Source organism: Chinchilla lanigera, unplaced genomic scaffold (assembly GCF_000276665.1).
Source record: "Chinchilla lanigera isolate Chin_1 unplaced genomic scaffold, ChiLan1.0 scaffold00004, whole genome shotgun sequence".
Taxonomy (NCBI): Eukaryota; Metazoa; Chordata; class Mammalia; order Rodentia; family Chinchillidae; genus Chinchilla; species Chinchilla lanigera.
Window position 1 is genome coordinate 11338324 of NW_004955405.1, and position 19572 is coordinate 11357895.

Genomic DNA, 19572 nt, shown 5'->3' on the forward strand with positions numbered 1-19572 from the left:
ACAAAATGTCATCAAAAGGCTCAAAGCGTCCATTTTTATACTCCGCTGCCAAGGAAAAATAGAAAAGTTCAAAGGGTCTGGAGAGCAGAAAAATCCTCTTGAACCACTCTTGCCAATTAGCACATTTATTTTATGTGAAATATCATTTTTCTACCACTTGTTTTCCCCAGTTCAGGGTTTTGCCTTTAATGAGCCCTAAGAGTATTTATTGAAAATGGCATTTATTGTTAATGAAAATTCCTTCTTTCCTCCTGCAGAATTCGGTACTGGACCAAAGGAACAAAGTAACATGCAATGCTCTATTATTCCCCACTCCAGGGCATTAATAGTTCTTGGATATAAAATAATTACACCAGAAAGATCACTGGAGTATATTGCATTTGTTTTATATGAGTACCCTGTCAACAATGTAAAAACATTATTCTCACTCTAAGGAACACATCTACTTAAATGTGATAGAGATCTGACCCACCACAGCAAAAGAGATTTCCTTAAACTCAATTTCACAGTCCTCAGGAAAAGACAACGAGAGCTATTTGATGCTAGAACTGAAGAAGGTGATTTATGATCCCACTGCGGCCTAGAATAGTGGCTATTTGCACCCAAGGGACATTACACTTGTGACAACATTTTCAGTTGTCACAACTTGGAGAAGAGGTGCTACTGACACCCAGAGGGTAGGACCAAGAAAGCTGCCGAATATTCTGTACTGCACAGCATGGCACTACCATCACCAGTCCTCACAAAGCTCACTTCTCCCAAAATGTCCATAACTTAGATAGCAACACTCCTAAGACATTGTTAGAGACATTCAGAAGCTATACTTACGCAGTGTATGGGAAGTTAGTGCTTTCACCTTTATTTTTGGCACCAGCAACAGGCAAATCTTCAGAGCACTTTCTCAACACCACAACAAAAACAGCTCACATGTAAAGAGCAGTTTCTTTATACAGTGTGCTAACCTAAGCACTGTAACTCCAAGTTTATCCCGCCAACAGCCTAATGAGGAAAAAACTGCTGATGGTCACCATTCTATAGTCCTGCAAACAGAGGCGTAGGTAGGTTGTGACACACCTGGTTCACATAGTTACCAAGAGAGGGGTGGAATCCCAGCTTTATCAAACCTTGGAAGTAGAGTATATTCTGCCCCACCAGATCAACATCAATAGAAAGCTAAGGAGATACTTACAGGAAAAAGGGAAAGATACGATCATTTCTTTTAAACAAACTGCTGTAAGATTACATTTCACTTAGTTGGGTTTGACATCCCCAGATCCAGTCCTCCATCCTCAGAAAGAGCCCATTTTCTTTTTGAAACACATGCAATGACTAGTTGTATAGAGTGAGTTAACCCTACATCCATTTGTGTAGTTCTCCAGATATCTCTAGCTTTACTGAATAGTTAAAAAATTTACTTCTACACTAATTTAGAAGTGACTTATGGGTGAAGAAAAAGTAATCAAGATATATCATGTACAGATAGAAACTCCCTATAATGAATATGACCATTTTGTATATCTAAATTATACCAATAAAATTAAATAAACTAAAATAAAATATGTCTGACATTTTCCATGGAATCCTGAAGCAAGATGTCTGGCCTGGCTGATGTTGGGTGGAGGGGAGCGACAGGCTAGCCATTCCTGCGACTATTTTGGTTTGCATGAGAGACCTGATTAGAACTACTTTAAACTAGCTCTGGCATTGTAACCCAACTTAGGCTAAACAAGACAGTAGGGTGGGACCCTAGAGCCAATAGCATTGTTTAAACACACACGCACACACAACTGTAATTTGAAATGGAAACAGAGATAATTGTTGCCATCTGTGACGGAGTGCAGTACCCTTAGTCAAGGGTGCAGTGGGAGGCAGGACTGGGGGTGTGGAAGTACACATGAATTATGTGAAGCGAAAAAGGTCCAATAGCAAGAGATCTAGAGAAGGTGGGAGGGAGGAAAAGGGGGTGAAAAAGGAAATAGGCTGTGCTGTGTACATGTACCAACTCCACATAAGGAATGTAACCATTATGGACTGCAAACATGGAAGGATTAAAAAAAAAATCACAGGAAAAGAAAAACAGGGGAAAATATTCTTCATAAAAGGGCAATAAGCAATGGTTCTGTCCTAGCTGGTAAGAGAATCCAGACAACATAAAGTCTTGTTTACCAGGCTATAACATGGGCTTTGCCTTAAGGATTAATAGAAACACACTGGTACTAGTTTTTAGTATCACGTAAGAGTGGTGAAAGTAAAAAGTCTCATAAGATTGAAATAGCGTGAAAGAAGTATTTCTGAACTATGCAGATTTGTTTGACTCCAAATGGATTTTCATCACTCTGTGATTATTCTTCCAAAGTCCTGATGCTACTCCCTCCCTTCGTGCATTCCTCTATCACAGCCTTCATCCCATAGTGGAGCATAGGTACAGTAATTTGTTAGCCTTCCTCATTACAATATGAATTTCTGAAGAGCAGGAACTGGGCTATAAAAATATGAACTTTTAGCCACAGGACATAACATGGCATTTTCACACCACCATTCCCTATTGTCATATGTAGCAAAGCCAACTTGGGAGATTCTAGCAAAATGAAACAAGCCTATTACTATTACCATACTTTATTAGTGACTTAAATGAGATGGCTTAGTAATATTTTAGATAGCATAGGATAGACAGGTTAGCTATATGTCTTAGATGACAGAAGTAGAATTTTTAAATGTTTAAATTCTACATATTTGACTATAGGGCCTAAACTAATAAGATGCATTACAGCAGAGATAAATGTAAAATCCTGTACTCAGGATCAAACACTCAGTTGCACAAATACAAGCCAATTTTGTCTTGGCTTAATAGCACTTTGCATAATAAAGCTTTGTGGATTTCTCTGACAGAAATTTTAATATGAGCCAACTGCATAATTTGGCTGCTAGAAAAGCTAATGTAATCTCAGACTGCCTTAGCTGTAGTGACTTATTGATGATAGGCATTCCGCCTAGTTAGAAAGTGGTGAGCTAGTGCATAAAACAAGAGTAGAGGGTCTGAGAATGCACTCAGCACTGCTATGCCATACTAGCACCATGCACTGGGTACCACCTTTTAAGGGGATATTGACAAATGAGCATCTGAACAAGTTACTTACCAACAGGAAAAGCCTCCGGAAACCAAATATGATGCTCCTATGCTGGACAGCTGAAAAAACTCAGAATATTTAGGCTGGAAAACTTTCCCTTGAATATTTTGATGACTAGATAGAGAAAATGTGCCCCATTCCCTGGTTGGCAATCTCCATGCCTAAAACTACCTGGCCATCATTTTTATTTGCTCATTCAATATTAATGTTTGCTATATGGAGACATGAGTTCCCTTCCTACTAAGGGAAAACTTAAGGAACCATGATTTAGCTACTCAGTTTTACTGGTGTCAACTGGTGGTGACGTCACACTGATTTTAAGAACTGCTATCCCTATGACCAATACCCCAATCCCCATCATAGCACCTGAGTTTGTTCTCCATGCTTTGCTTCTCTCCCTTGTGATGTCATCATGAGTCTTCTCCCCTACCTGGACTTCTTTGTTTGGTTCCTTTGTAAGCTCCTTTCACCAGACTAGGGTAGCTATCACCGCAAGGACCGACTCTTAGGTCACTGTTGACCCTAGAGACTCTGTTCCATCTGCCAGGCTTATGAATGTGTCTAATCTCCAAGCTCATATGCTCTGTCAGGGGCTTTCCTGCTGCCTCCTGATGCTGATACCTGTGTGACTCATAAGGTTGAATAGGTCACATGGAGATAAAGGAAAGTGAAGATCCTTCTTTCACTCAGTTACAAAGAAGATGTTTCTAATAATCTAAACTTTAAAAAAATAGGATGACTTCCTTGTGAGAAAGGAAGTTTACCACCACCAGAAAGTTTTATGAAGCCTGGGAATAACTTTTTTGCAGTGCCATGAAAAGGTTTCTGCACTGTTAGAAAACCACATTAAGTGATTCTACAGTAGAGTCTCCCAAGCTATAGTGTAATAAAATTCAGCCGGGAAGCTTGCAAAAAATGTAAAATTCCAGAATCCAGTAAGTCCAAGGGGAAATCCAAGCATTTCTGATAAATTCATCCCCCTAGCCCCCACCCTAAGTAATTTCAATAGGTGTGAATATGAATCACATTTCTTTAAAACATTTTTTGAGGGTTATATTTATTAATTAGCTAGAGTTAACTCCATCTGCCTCTCTCTCTCTCTCTCTCTCTCTCTCTCTCTCTGAGACACTGCACATATATCTCAAAACATCATATATACGATAAATGCATACAATGTTGTCTGTCAATTTAAAAATGTTTAAGAAAACAGCCAGGATATAGTTCAGCGTCACAGCACCTGCCTGGCAAGTGTGAAATCGTGAGTTCAATTCCTGGTATCAAAAAAAAAAATTCTTCATACAAAGGCAACCAGCATTTCCTGAAAACCTACTTTGCATTATATATTTTTCTTAACAAACTGTAACACAGTTCTGCAGGAACTATGGCATAATTATTAAGGATTGGGCTCCAGAACGAGGCTTTCAACATTCAAAACCAGGTTTCTCCACTCCCTAAACCTCACTACATCTGAATTTTCCTTTCTGCAAAATGTGGTTCATATTAATAATGACTTCATAGGTTGTTTTGAGGACTAAATCTGTCAGCTCATGTAAATAAAATGCTTAAAGTCACTCCTGGCACACAGTTAGTATTCCATATCATGATTACTATAAAACAGTACTGATTCTATTTCCCTCCATTTATACTTATAGAAATTAAGCCTCAGAAAAAATGAAGCCAGTTTGACCATTACACTTCAACCGTTCCTCCCATCTCTGAGACTCTATCATCCTAACAGCCAGAGGTCACTGACAGTAGGACTGAATGGAATCTAATTCTAAAGATGCCCATATAAGTATGGAGAATAAACAGATACCTGAAACTCCAGCATGAGTGAATTTACAGGTGAGAAAACCAGCACTCAGAGAGTGGATGTCATCAAGGTTCCATATTGAGAAAGTGGTAGACACAATGAGACCTATGCTCCTTCTGCTGCCAAATCAGGAGTCTTACTATGACACTGCACTCCCTGCGATACAGCCTAGACTGAGCCACTGATTCCTCATTCTTCTGTACAAAATGGTTTAGAAACAAATTTAGGAATAAAAATGAGATGCAAGCCTGAATTCATTCTTGTATAAAGACAGTGCCACCCACAAAGACGGGAACAGCATATTTCATGATAAGTATTTATTTGCTGTCACATAACCATAGCCCAAGAGACTTACCTAACACTGACATTTTTAAAATAACCAAAAGGCAGCATTGTGAGAAGGAATTTGACTTTTAAAAGAGGAAAACAGTAAATTGACATAGAAAGGGTTCACTTAGGAAACAAGCAGTCCTTGTGTGTGAGGTCTGCCTCTGCTGCCTGCTAGTAGTTTCTTGACCTTTATAAAATGCAGTTGTTTTCATTTATAAAAGTGAGAGAGACAATGTGTATCCTGCAGAAAATGAGGATTAAAGTGATATCATTTCAGATAAAGCCACGAGCCAGATGCTTGTCAGTGACAGGAGCTGCTAATCTCCACAGTATTCATCTCAAGAAGGCAGAGAACACATGTAACCATGTGCAGAGAGGGGGAAATTCAGGATGTTGATGGAGAGGGTAGAGAGAAGAACTCACAGTCTGCGTGCATTTCACCAAACCTCATGATACAAGTCTTAGGAAAGAATTTATACTCCCTAAAATGACTGTTGTTCTCTGCCCAGTCATTTGTTTGCAAAATCTTTCATATGACTGTCTTCATGACATACAGCCATTTCACGTAATGACATCTAGGCCACCGGGCTTGTCTGACACACCTCTCCATTCTTAACGCTGGTCCAGAGTCAATGCTCAAGGAAAGTTCTGCTCAGTATATGGACAAAAGGATGAATAAATACACTATTGAATATCGTACACATGCCACAAGAACTTTTTTCCTTGGGGGGCCAAATAGTAAATATTTTAGCTTCTGAGGGACATTTAGTTTCTGTGTTTACTTGTAACTTTGCCATTATAGCAAAAAAGCAGCCATAAACAATATGAAGAAAGAAATGAATGTGTTTGTGTGACTTATGAATTAGAATTTCATATAATTTGCATGTGTCATAAAGTATTCTTCTTTTATATTTATCAACCATTTTAAAAAGTGAAAGTCATTCTTAGGCCATGCAGACCAGTTAGGATGCAATTTGGCAACACTCAGGCTCCAGCCCTCAGTGAAGGTTTCCAAACAGAGCCACTTTCAAATGGGTCTCTAACACTGAACCTAAAGCCATTTCTCTAAAGCTCCCCAAGCATTTTTTTACATAAAGCTAAAACCAAAATAATACATATTGTGAATGGGAAAGAAACTGCTCAAAAGGAAAGAACTTGGATGAGGGAAAGGAGAAAAGAAAGAAAGGGAGAAAATACATATATACACAAGATAGCTAAGATAATTGTACTACTAATTTCTATTAGTTCACTGAGAGGAACAGTTAGTGCTTATGCTGTTTGATCAATTTTGCATGCCTGTATCTGGTAATATAAACAACTACTTTGAAGATAACAATATGCAGGATAATAACCATTGTTAATTTCCTACACCTTGTTTTGAAATTCTGTATCATTTTTATTTTTTTCTATTCTCTTTAAATATATATACACAAATGTTAGCCATATTTTAATTTTCAATCACCTGTGGTCAACCTGACTATACAAACATGAAGATCTTTATTACCAATATTATTTTTAAATGCACTTTGTCAATGTATCTATTTCTTGATGTTAAGCATTTCCCCATAGTGATCTTTTATTAGAAAAATCAATGGTTACTACATGAAATAAGAAGGATCATTAAGTATATATCAAAATCTTGCTGAGAAAAATATATTTTTGTTCATATTAAACTCATGTACAGAATCTAAATGGATTAACCATGTATGTTTATAGATTTCAGATAAGCAACCACATTGCTATTTATATTACATTTATGTTACCTCTGGCGCTGTCTCCCATAAGATGTAAATGCAGGAAAAAACAAGCACAGGATATCTGTGAGATTTAAATCTCTGACAATCTAGTCAGTTTATACATTGGCTATTGAAACCAAACTGAAAACCAAAACTATGAAAACAAGACAATCTTTAAGTATTTTAAAACTCAAACAAAAACAGATTTATCCCATCTGTTCATTGTTATTTTAAAATAGCATTATTTATGGTGTGTTGTGGCTGCAAGTGGAGGGACACAACCTCACAAGGGCTCATCTTAGTACTTACAATGTTGGAAAAGCAAAGAAGGAATTCGCTTCAAATGATTGGCCCAGGCCCTGCTCAGCATCTCCACTGACTCACCTGAACTTGGGCAAGTTAGAATTTTTTTGAGTCACAGTTTCCTTTTTCTAAACTTCTTGTAAAAATTCTTTTGGTCTTCTGCTAGTGATTCAGAGAACACTTTAATACCACAGCTTTATGAGGACAGCAATGTTGGATGAAAGCAAAAAACAAAAAAAGAGGGCTCATTCACCAGAGTTTGTACTTTGACCCAAGAGTCAAGAACAATATTCTAGACCTTAGATCTCTACCATTAGGTCAGTCATCAAGAGTCAGTCTGCATAGTTCTTGTTCCCTGATATTTGCTTGTTTTAAATACTAATTCAAATTGGCCATGAGTCTGTGTGTAACAGACACCTAAGAATCTCAGCTACCTAGTGTTATAATAATATAAAGGCCGTGTCTGTTAAAAAGGAGAAAAGAAGGAAAAGTAAAATTAAATATATATACAAGATCGTTAAGATAGTTACACTACTAATTTCTTTTAGTTTACTGAAAAGAAAGGTTTGTGCTAGTATTATTTGGACAATTAAATGCCGATGTACTGTACTTTGAGTAACTAATTTAAAGATAACAATAAGGAATATATTAACCATCGTTACTCTCCTATTATCTTGTTTTGAAATTTGGGGGTTTTTTTCTCTTTAAAATACAATTTAAAAAAAAAAGAGACAATAGTGCCCTCCGTAACCCTTCTGCCTAGGGGAAAAAAAATGAAAGCAGACAATTTTGAAAAAAAAAAAAAAAACACAAGTTTTTGTGGTGCAAAACAGTTTTTCAAGAGTCTAAAAAAAAAAAGAAAGTTTTGTGTGTTATTCCCTATGTGTTTCTTTTTTTAAAGAATCATTTCGGTTTATGTCTTGTACTTTGACGATGATGGTAACCAGTGTACTGACTATTGTTATTCTCTATTTTTATGAAATTTTGTTTTATTTTTTCATAAAATAAAAAGAAATTTAAAAACTAAAAAAAAAAAATTGTGACATTTTTTTCAAGCTGTGGCTTCAAGGAGCTCCAAAACTTCATAGATGTTTGTCTCTCTTTCTTCTCTTGGTGCCTGAAACACTTTTAGGGTATGTTTTGGATTTAAAACATTCATGCCTTTGTCTAGAGTACTCGTCTTTCTAAGAGGTCTAACGTGTTAATATTTTATATGATCTATTTGCCTTATGAATAACTATCAATTTTATTTTTACTATTATAATTATTTGAAGTAGTAGATATTCATTGTAAAAAATTAAACCAAGAAAAAGACAAAAAAAGAAAAACTAACAATTCTCTCGAACACCTAATTAATCCCATCCAAGAGATTACAGTCTGAGCTGTTCAGTGTCTCCCCTCCTCACCTATCTCTGTACTCACTGAGGTGCACACCATCATACACATCCACATACTGATTGTTGTTTAGTTGATTTTTTACAAAATTCACATTATTCTTATTAATTATGCTGTAACTTCTATAATTTTATTTGAAATATTGCCTCGGGCACACCTGTGTATGAAAGTAGACAGATATGTTCACCTGAAAACAGGGATATATATTCAGAAAAATATGTCATTTGAGGATTTCATCATTGTGCAAAAAATATGGATTAGACTTGTGAAAACCTGGAAGACCACCCAATATGGCCTCTTGATGTAATTAACAGAGAGCAAATAAGAGATGTGTGAGGCTGTTGTTGGCATTGCATGGCATCCTTTTTATAATAAACATTTTATCAGTAGAAAAGAATAACCCAAATAGCAATGAAAAGTAGAGCATAGTAAATAAGCCACTAACATCTTGTTCATTATCCCTACCAAGTACCATGTACTGTAAAGAGTTGTATGTGCCACTCTTTTACATGTCTTCCAATGCAGTAGATTTATTTGCATCAGCACCAGCACAAGCAAATGCACAGTAGATTGTGCTATACTACAGTATTACTAGGCGACAGGAGTTTGTCACCTTCATTATAATCTTATGGGACCATGGCTGTGCATGTGGTCCGTTATTGACTGAAACATTATGTGTAGCATGAATGTATGCACCTTATTCTGTTTTAATGGCTGCATAGTATTCCAAAAAGTGAATATATCAAAATTTTCAGTCATTCTCTAAATTGGTAGAAAAACTTTTTCCTTGTTTTCTTTTGTAAATATCTATACACATGTTTCCCTTTTGCATGCATGCAAATATTTCTCTAGGACATAGCTTCAAAAGAATTTTCCATCAAGCTAACCCTACCAGCAAAACAATACTTACAGTATAAAATTTATAGACCTAACTTTCTATAGGCAAATCAAATTTAACAGTGTACTAAAAGAAAAATAAAACAAGGTTACTTTCATTCCAGAAATTCAAATGTGGTTCAGTTTGAAAAAACCAGCAACATAATTCATCTCCCTATCAAATAAAAGAAGAAAAAAGCAGTAGTACCATACTATGAAGACTTTTAAAAAGGATATATTAATAGTCTTACCTAAATTTAACTGTTTTTAAAAATAGAAACAGAAAAAAGTATCACAACATAGTTAAGATTATTTATCCAAAAATTTAAGAGCATGACAGAGTAAACAAAAAAAATCTTAGTATTTAGTCACATATTTTCTCAGCTGTCTTAATTATTAAATGATATTTTGAAGAGTCTTTATAAAGAAATAATATGAGAAAATGACTAGTATAACTAGTAAAAGAGACAAGCATCTTTATTTGCACATAATCTAAATGATTCTATCAAATTTTGAAAGAATGGTGGATATAAAATTAGTGTAAAAACAAATCAATTATTTTTATATTAATTAAAGTGGAATGAATATGTTTAAAAAAAGTTTCAGAATTTTTATGGACACAATTATAAAATATTATTAAAGATTCTAAGTAAATTAAAAGACATATCACATCCTAAATTGAAAGTATAGTATGTGTTGGTCTTATGAAAATACCAGTCATTCAAAATAAATATGTGAACTTAATATATATTAAATTGGAATTTCTACCTATATTTTTTAATACAGAACCAAACAATTTTAAAGTTCTCTTCAAGAGGAAAGGTTGCAGGATTACCAATTGTTTGAGAATAATATTAGTGTTTGGATTCCTGTATAGCCAGATAATAAAATTTGCTATAAATCTACTATAGTCAGACCTGATTTTGTTACAGATATGCATGAGAAGGACAAAATAGAGGGTCTCTGCATAGAATGGACCCTAACATATAATAAAAATGACTCTTAAATTCTATAGGAAAATAATACGTTAATAGAGACAGAATTTTCTAATTTTATTTCCTAAGCTATTGCTGATCTCAATATCCATTAGATGGTAAATGTTTCATCATGAAAATGGTAATTACTATTATTTTTGCAACAAACTAACCCTCAGTTTTGTTTTTCAAACTGAAGAGGGGCAATTTAAAGTTATATGAACTAGAATTAATTTTTTAATATACTTAAATCTCTTAAGTTATTAAAATTCATCTCCTTAACAAAAACATTTTTCTTCCAAAACTATATTATCAAATGAATTAAATTTTAAAGTTTTCCTTCTAATTTTTCAGCAAAATAGGGTATGCAATTCTTCAAATACAAAATCACTTCCTGAATCTCAAGTCTGCCAGTAGTTCTGTCTCCACTTCTGACATCATCATAAACCAGAAAATAAGGTCTACAAAAACTCAGGCATTGCTTCTTTCATTCTCTCTTTTTACTTTTTCATTCTCTCCTATAACTTTTCTCTCCTTTTTAAAGTATCGAAAAGATTGGTTCAACTTCTCCCTTACAAAACTGGACTACAAAAAAAAAAATCCATTCTGTGTCTGTGTTTGTTTACTTATTAAAATACTCTATCACTTTTAAACAGAGATAGCTCCATTAAATGAGAGTAGCTCCAGTATAAGGCTAATCCAAGCTGGACAGAACTTGCCATCCTACCACAGAGAGAACATGTCATATAACAATGTTACTTCAGGACAAGCCAGATCATAGTATATTTTAACAATCCATTGTTCTTTACTGTCACTCATTGTGTGGTTTTAGCCATCACTGAAGTTCTACCTGCCTTGGTTTCTGTATCTGTAAAAAGGAAACAATAATGTCTCAATGCAAAGTGCAACTGTTAAGATCAAATAGGATCAAACACAACAATGTATCAATGTATGCAAAGTACTTTGTAAAGTTTTCAAAACATTTTTGAAATATAAGCACACTTTTCCAGCATGCATATGGCAAGATTTAGCATCAAGCATGTAGACAAAGGGAATAAAATTAAAATTTAAATAAGACTAACAAAATGCACAGTAACTTCACTGCTAGAGAGCCTAGAAAATAAGTTATACATTCATCGTATTTGTTTTTCATGAGGAAGAATTAGATCACAGCTCAAGAATTCCAAGACAATTTGCACTGTCAATTTGTTAACATACAAATACGCAGTGGGCATTTCAGAAAATTTATATTTATTTATAATTTATGGTTTCTCTGTTTTGATTAAGAAACATTTAGTCACAGGAACCCTGTTGAGCCCTGGAGAGCTTCAGGAGGCCTGGTGAACTATGCCTTGCCCCCCAACACCATCACAGAAGCAACACTGACACCCTGGGAAATGTGGCACCTTTAGTGAGCTGCCCTGGAGGGGAGAGACAGCACTCCTCTCCACCACCTTCACAGGAGTGACACTGAGCCCAGTGCAACTTCAGGATCTTCAAAAATGACAAAACAAAGGAGCGTAATGCAATCTCAGACCTCCACCCCACTCAGAACAAGTCCAGGAGACATTGACATAGAAGAGCTTGAAAGTCACACACTTGAAATTTCTGAAATGATAGCAACTGAAGTAAAAAACAATTACATCAGGCTATAGAGGAAATCAGTTCAGAAACAATCTCTCAGGTAAAAAAAGAAATGACAACAATAATGAAAGAATTGCTCAGCACATCTAAAGAAGACATAGATTAAAAAAAAGGAGCATAGAAAAATGATGGAAGCTTTAAATGAACAATACAGGGAAGAATTAGAATGCATGAAACAGATTCAAACAGCTGTCCAGGAAACTAAAAATTCCATCAAAAGCTGGAAAAATCACTTGAATGAAGCTGAAGATAGACTTTCAGACCTTGAAGGTAGCATAGCAGCTAGCGACTACAAAAGGAAAGATCTCTTTAAAACAACAAAGAGGAAATAACGATTCAACAGCTGCAAGACTATGTAAAGAAAAACAATATAAGACTAATAGTGTCAATGAAACAGAACGAGTCAACATAAATGACATAAAAAGACTATGCACAAAAGTAGTAGCAAAAAATTGCCCAAGCACTGGGAAAGAATCCAACATACAGTTAAGTGAGGAATATAGAACTCCAGTTAGCCATAACTAGAATAAATCTACACCCAGACATGTAATACTCACAACCCCAGAAATTCAGCAAAAGAACACAATATTATTTATTTATTTTTGGTACTGGGAACTGGATTCAGGACCTTGTGCTTGCTATGCAGGCACATGTGCCACTGAGCTATATCCTCAGCCCAAGAACACAATAGTAAAAGCAGTTAGAGAAAAGAAACAAGTAACCTATGAAGTAAAATCCACCTGGGTTATGGCAGATTTATCCACACAAACCATCCAGTCAAGAAGAGCTTGGAGGTAAATATTTCAGGTCCTAATAGAAAACAACTGCCAACCCAGATTGATGTACCCTGCAAAATTATCTTTCAAAATTAATGGAGAAATAAGATATTTCCACAACAAAGAACAACTGAAGAAATTCATGAGCACCAAACCAATCTTACAAAGAGTACAGAAAGATATTCTAGACAGAGGTAAAAATGACCACAACTACAAGAACAACAATGGAAAGGAACCATGAAGCAAAGCAAACAATTAAACAGAGGGGAAAAATAGGGAACCAACAATAGGAAAATAACATGACAAAGATAAGCCAATACATAGCAGTTATAACAATGAATGCAAATATCCTCAAGTCACTAATCAAAACAAGCAGACTGGCAGAGTGGCTCAAGAAACAAAATCCAGCAATATGCTGTATACAAGAAACACACTGAATGCAAAAAGAAATTCATAGACTGAAAGTCAAAGGATGGAAAATAGTACTCCATGCAACAGAAACCTAGAAAAAAACAGGGAGAGCTACTCTGTTTGCAGAAAATGTGAACTTCAAACCAAGAATGATCAAAAGAGATAAAGAAGGTCACAGAAACTTCTATTTTCTTCCAGGTATTTAAGATGTTATACACCTCTATATCACTTTGTCAACTGTATGATTACTGTACCATTTGTCAGCTGTCAAAGTTTGCCCACTGTGCCATTACTTTTCAAGGTGAAATTTTGCAACATTTACATTCCTTCTCAAGACTATAGTTGACTTCTTCTTTTGCCTGTTAATTGGACTTAAAATGGAAAAGGGAAAGACACAATTGAACTGTAATAATTGTGTAAATATCTCTAAATGTAAAAATTTATTGAAAAATAAATACAATCTTATATCCCCATGTTGGTACTATTTGAAGAAAGATGTTTCAGACTTAAAGATCAAACAAATTGTCTTTTCTTTGATGCATATTGCTTAAAACAAAGACATTTATTGCAATATACTTCTTGCATGGATTATAATTTCCTGCATAGTTTTTTGATTTTTTTTTCCTTTTTTTATTTATTTTAAAAATAAAAGAAGGAAAACATATGGACAGACATCCATTTACAAAATAGCATAAGAAAATACAACCAATACTGAATTACAGACAAAGTAGTAGGAAATTAACAATGGTTGCTGTATTATATATTAATATCTTCAAAGTGGTTTCTCAGGAAAACAAATAGAGACATGCAAGATTGATCAAATAATTAATCATCAACTGTTCCTTTCAGTAAAGTGATAGAAGTCAGTAGTACAACTATGTTAGCTATCCTGTACATATATATATATATATATATATATATATATATATATTTCCCCTTCTCTCTTTCCTCTTTTCCCTCATCCCTCAGTAGCTCTTTTGAGCAGTTTCCTTTTGTTTTGCAATGTCTGTCATACCTCCTAATATTTGTTAACTGTTTCAGGATCTTACACTAGTGAGACAATATGTTGTTTACACATGGAGGTCGGATTTATTTCACTTATAAGCATGGTCTTTAGTTGTGGCCATTTACCTGTAAAAGCCTCAAGTTTCTTTCTTTATAGATGAATAACAGTCCATTATATAAAAATACCACAATTTTTCTATCCATTCCTCAGTGGATGGACATTTAGCTGCTTTCACAATTTTGCATATACAAATTGCATGCAATAAACATTGGTGCACATATATCACTGTGATATGATGCTTTCAGATCCTCTGGGAAAATACCCAGAAGGGGAATACCTGGGTTGAATGGGACCTCTAGACCTAGTTTGCTGAGGAATCTCCAAACTGATTTCCATAGTGGTTTCACCAGTCTGCATTCCCACCAGCAGTGGAGAAGAGTTTCTATTTCTCCACAGCCACACCAGTATTTGTTATTGGTTGATTTCTTAATGAAAACCATTCTTATTGGGGTGAGATGAAATCTCAATGTTGTTTTACTTTGCATTTCTCAAATGACTAATGATGTTGAACATTTTTTCATATATTTCTTTGCCATTTGTATTTCTTTATCTGAGAAGTGTGTATTCATCTCAGATGCCCATTTTTGGATTGGGTCTTTGAATTTGGGGGAGGCTGATATTTCTTAATTCTTTATAGTTCTAGAGAGAAGACCTTTGTCTGAGGGACAGTCAGCTAAATTTTTTTTCCCAATTTGTGGGTTTTCCTTTTATTCTGCTGGTGATTTCCTTAGATGTGCAAAAACTTTTCATTAGGATGTGATCCAAGTGGTTGATTCCTTAAAGTATTTCCCACTGGTTTGGTTTTTGCTTGTGAACTCTCTGCCTACCCCTTTATCTTCTAGATTTTTACCTACTTTCTCTTCCAACAGATTTAGTGTTTCTGTTTTAATATTGAGATATGTGATCCATTTTGACTTGAATTTAGTACATGGTGATAGACTTGGGTCTATTTTCAATCTTCAGCAAGTGGCAAGCCAGTTTTTCCAGCAGCATTTATTGAAGAGACTATCTTTCTTACGGTGAACTTGTTTGGCCCCTTTGTCAAGTGACTGAGGGCATTTGTGGTTGTGTCTGTTTCTTCCAGTCTGTTCCATTGATCCTCAGATCTGTTTTTTAGCCAGTATCATGTTGATTTTATTATGATAGTTCTGTAGTATAATTTCAGGTCAGGGGTTGTCATACCATCTGACTTGTCTTTGTTGCCCAGGATTGCTCTTGCTATTCTGTCTCTTTTCCGGTTCCAGATGAATTTTAGGAATATTTTCTCTAGATCTGTGAAGTATGTTAATGGTATTTTAATGGGAATTTCTTTGAATCTGTACACTTTTGGTAGTATGGCCATTTTCACAATGTTGGTTCTTTCTATTCATGAGCAAGTAGTATTTTTCCATTTACAGAAATCCCTTTGATTTCTCTTTTCAGAGTACTGTAGTTTTCATTAAATAGATCTTTTACTTCTTTTATTAGATTGATTCCTAAATATTTCAATTTCTTGGATGCTATTGTGAAAGGTATGGTTTCCTGAATTTCTCTCTCAGTCTGTTTGTTGTTTGTGTATAGGAACTGTGTTGATTTTTGAGTGTTGACTTTGTATCCAGCTACACTGCTGAATTTGTCAATTAGTTCAAGGAGTCTCCTTGTGTAGTTTTTGGCATCTTCCGTGTGAAGTATCATGTCATCTGCAAATAGTGATAGTTTTACTTCTTCCTTTCCTATCCTTATTCCTTTTATCTTTCTCTCTGGTCTAATTGCTCTGGCTAATGGCTCCAGAACTATGTTGAACAGGAGTGATGACAGTGAACATCTTTGTCTTGTTCCTGATTTTAAGATAAAAGCTTTCAGTTCTTGTCCATTTAGTATGATGTTGGCTGTTGGTCTGTCATAGATGGCTCTGATCAGGTTAAGGTAGAGGCCATCTATTCCTATTTTCTGTAGAGTTTTTATCATGAACACATGTTGGACTTTGTCTAAAGCTTTTTCTGTATCTATTGAGATGATAATGTGGTTGTTGTCTTTGGCTTTATTGATATGTGGTATAACATTAATTGATTTGCAAATATTGAACCATCCCTGCGTTCCTGGAATGAATCTGACTTAGTCTTGGTGTGTGATTTTCTTGATGATTTGCTGCATTCTATTTGCTAGTATTTTGTTGAGTATCTTTGCTTCTATGTTCATTAGGGAGATGGTTCTGTAATTTTCCTACTTGGCTGGGTCTTTCTCTGGTTTTGGTATCAGTATGATGCTTGCCTCCAGAAATGAGTTAGGGAGAATTGCTTCCTTTTCAATTTCACTGAAGAGTTTGAGGGGTGTTGTTATTAAATCTTCTCTGAATTTCTTGTAAAATTCTGCTGTGAATCCATCAGGGCCTGGGCTTTTCTTTGTCAGTAAGTTTTTAATCACATTTTCCATCTCATTAATTGATATTGGGTTGTTCAGGATTTTTATATCTTCTTGATTCAACTTTGGTAATTCATACATATCTAGGAATCTGTCCAATTCTTCTGAGTTTTCTATCCTATCAGAGTAAAGATTTTCAAAGTAGGTTTTAATGATCTTTTGAATTTCTGTAGGATCTGTAGTGTTTTCATCCTTTTCATTCCTTGTTGCATAAATTTGAGTTTTTTCCTTTCTTTTTTTGATAAGGTTGGCTAGGGGTTTCTCAATTTTATTTATTCTTTCAAAGAACCAACTCTTTGATTCATTTATTTTTGTGGTGTTTTCTTCATCTCAATTGCATTAATTTCTGCCCTGATCTTTATCTCCCTTCTTTGGGCTTTGGGCTTGACTTGTTCTTTTTCTATAAGTTTGAGGTGTAGCACTACACAGTTTATTTGTTCTCCTTCTGTTTTCCTTATGTGTGAGTTCACTGCTATGCATTTCACTCTGTAGACTGCTTTCATTGCATCCCACAGATTCTGGTAAGTTGTGTTTACATTTTCATTTGTTTGTAGGTATTTTTTAATTTCTTCTTTAATTTCTTTGTGACCTACTGGTTGTTCAGGAGATTGTTATTTAATTTCCAAGTGTTTATGGAGTTTTTGGAGTTCCTTTTGACATCAATTTCCAATGTGATTGCACTGTGGTTAGATAATATGAATGGGATAATTTTAGTTCGTTTGCATTTAGATAGGTATGCTCTATGGGCTACAATCTGATCTATTTTAGAGAAAGTCCCTGGTGCAGCTGAGAAAAATGTGTATTCTGACGTTGTGGGGTGGGACATTCTGTATACATCTACTAAGTTCATTTGTTCACAGATTTGGTTCAGATCTGTTAATTCTTTGCTGAGTTTTTGTCCAGTTGACCTATCTCTTTGTGTCACAGGGGTGTTGAGGTCCCCTATTACAATAGTGTTATTAATTATTTGGGCTTTCATGTCTGTTAAGATTTGTCTTATATAGTTTGGTGTTCCAATATTTGGTGCATACATGTTTATCATTGTTATCTCTTCCTCTTGCAGTTTTCCCCTAACAAGTATGTAGTGACCTGCTTTTTTCTGGGTTCTTGTTCATGGAAAATTGTTTTCCACCTTTTGACTTTCAGTCTATGGATTTCATTTTGGGTAAAATATATTTCCTGTGTACAGCATTTTGTTGGATTTTGTTTCTTAATGCACTCTGCCAGTCTGTTTCTTTTGACTGGTGAGTTGAGGTCATTTACATTAATGGTTATAACTGATATCTGTTGGCTTATCATTGTCATGTTATTTACTTGCTGTTGGTTTCCTACTTTTTCTACCTGTTAAATTGCTTGCTCTCCTTGAGGGTTCCTTTGTATTGTTGTTCTTGAAATTGTGGTCATTTTTTTCTCTGTCTAGAATATCTTTTAGTACTCTTTGTAAGGATGGTTTGGCACTCATAAAGTTCTTCAGTTGTTCTTTGTCATGGAAATATTTTATTTGTCCATTAAATTTGAAGGATAGTTTGGCAGAATACATCAATCTTGGTTAGAAGTTCTTTTGTCTCAGGACCTGTAATACTTCACTTCAAGCTCTTCTCAATTGCATGGTTTGTGTTGAGAAGTCTGCTATGATTCTGATGGGCTTCCTTTATAGGTGATCTGTTTCTTTTCTCTAGCAGCTTTTAATATTCTGTTCTTTTACTGGATATCTGGGGCCTTGATTATTATTTGTCTGGCTATAGTTTTATTTTGGTTATGACTAGTTGGAGTTCTATATGCCTCAATTACCTGTATATGTTCTGTTTCCATGATTGAGAAATTTTCTGCTATTACTTCTGCAAATATTCTTTCTATGTCAATTTGTGTTGCTGCTGTTTCATTGACTCCTATTAGTCTTACATTATTTCTCTTTGCCTCGTCTTGCAGCTGTTGAATTCATTTTTTCCTGGTTCCTTGTTGATTTTAAGAGATCCTTTCTTTCACGATCGCTAGCTGCCATGCTGTCTTCAAGATCTGAAATTCTATCTTTGGCTTCATTCAAGTGGTTTTGCAGCTTTCAGTGGAAGCTTTAATTTCCTGGACATCTCTTTGACTCTGTTCCATACATTCTAGTTCATTCCTATATTGTTCATTTAACATTTCCATCAGTTGCCTATGCTCATCTTTTTTTATATATTTCTTCAATACATGTGCTCAGCAATTCTTTCATTATTGTTGTCATTTCATATTTTGCCTGAGAGATTATTTCTGATCTGATGTTTCTATGGCCTGATGGAGTTGTTTCTTTACTTCCATTGCAATCATTTCAACAATTTCAGGTGTGTGTTTACCAAGTTCTCCTACGTTGATGTCTCCTGGACTTGTTCTGAGTAGGCTGGAGCTCTGAGACTATGTTTTAATCCTTCATCTTATTATGTTTGATGCTGGAGGCAGAACACTCAGTCTCCCTCTTCCCTGGCAGATCAGAAAAGGTTGTAGTGTCCCTTATTTTCCTGGTGGTCTGGCTTGCCCCTCAGTGTCCACTGAGATGTGCTGCTTAGTCTGGGGTCTTCCAGCAGATGGTGAAGTGTACCTAGTTCTCTCAGGTCTCAGTCGCAAACCGTGATGTCAGCAGATGGCAGACCATCTGATCCAGTGTCCCCTTACAGCTCAAGTCATGAGCATGACTCAGAAGTGGGCTGCACCAGTTGCACAATCATGGACCAGAGGTACTGTGT

At 35.3% G+C, this 19572-nt stretch overlaps 1 long non-coding RNA gene across 3 annotated transcripts in view; it reads right to left on the reverse strand.

Moving 5' to 3' along the window:
- Positions 1-19572, reverse strand: part of LOC102003199 — a 161497-nt gene that overhangs the window by 56607 nt on the left and 85318 nt on the right. For 2 of the 3 annotated variants that reach the window (XR_001235327.1, XR_001235325.1), the window contains exon 1: positions 4945-5119. The exons of the other annotated variant lie outside the window; for it this stretch is intronic. This is a non-coding gene — a long non-coding RNA (uncharacterized LOC102003199). Of the gene's footprint in view, positions 1-4944; positions 5120-19572 lie in introns of those variants that run through there. 3 annotated transcript variants of the gene reach the window in all.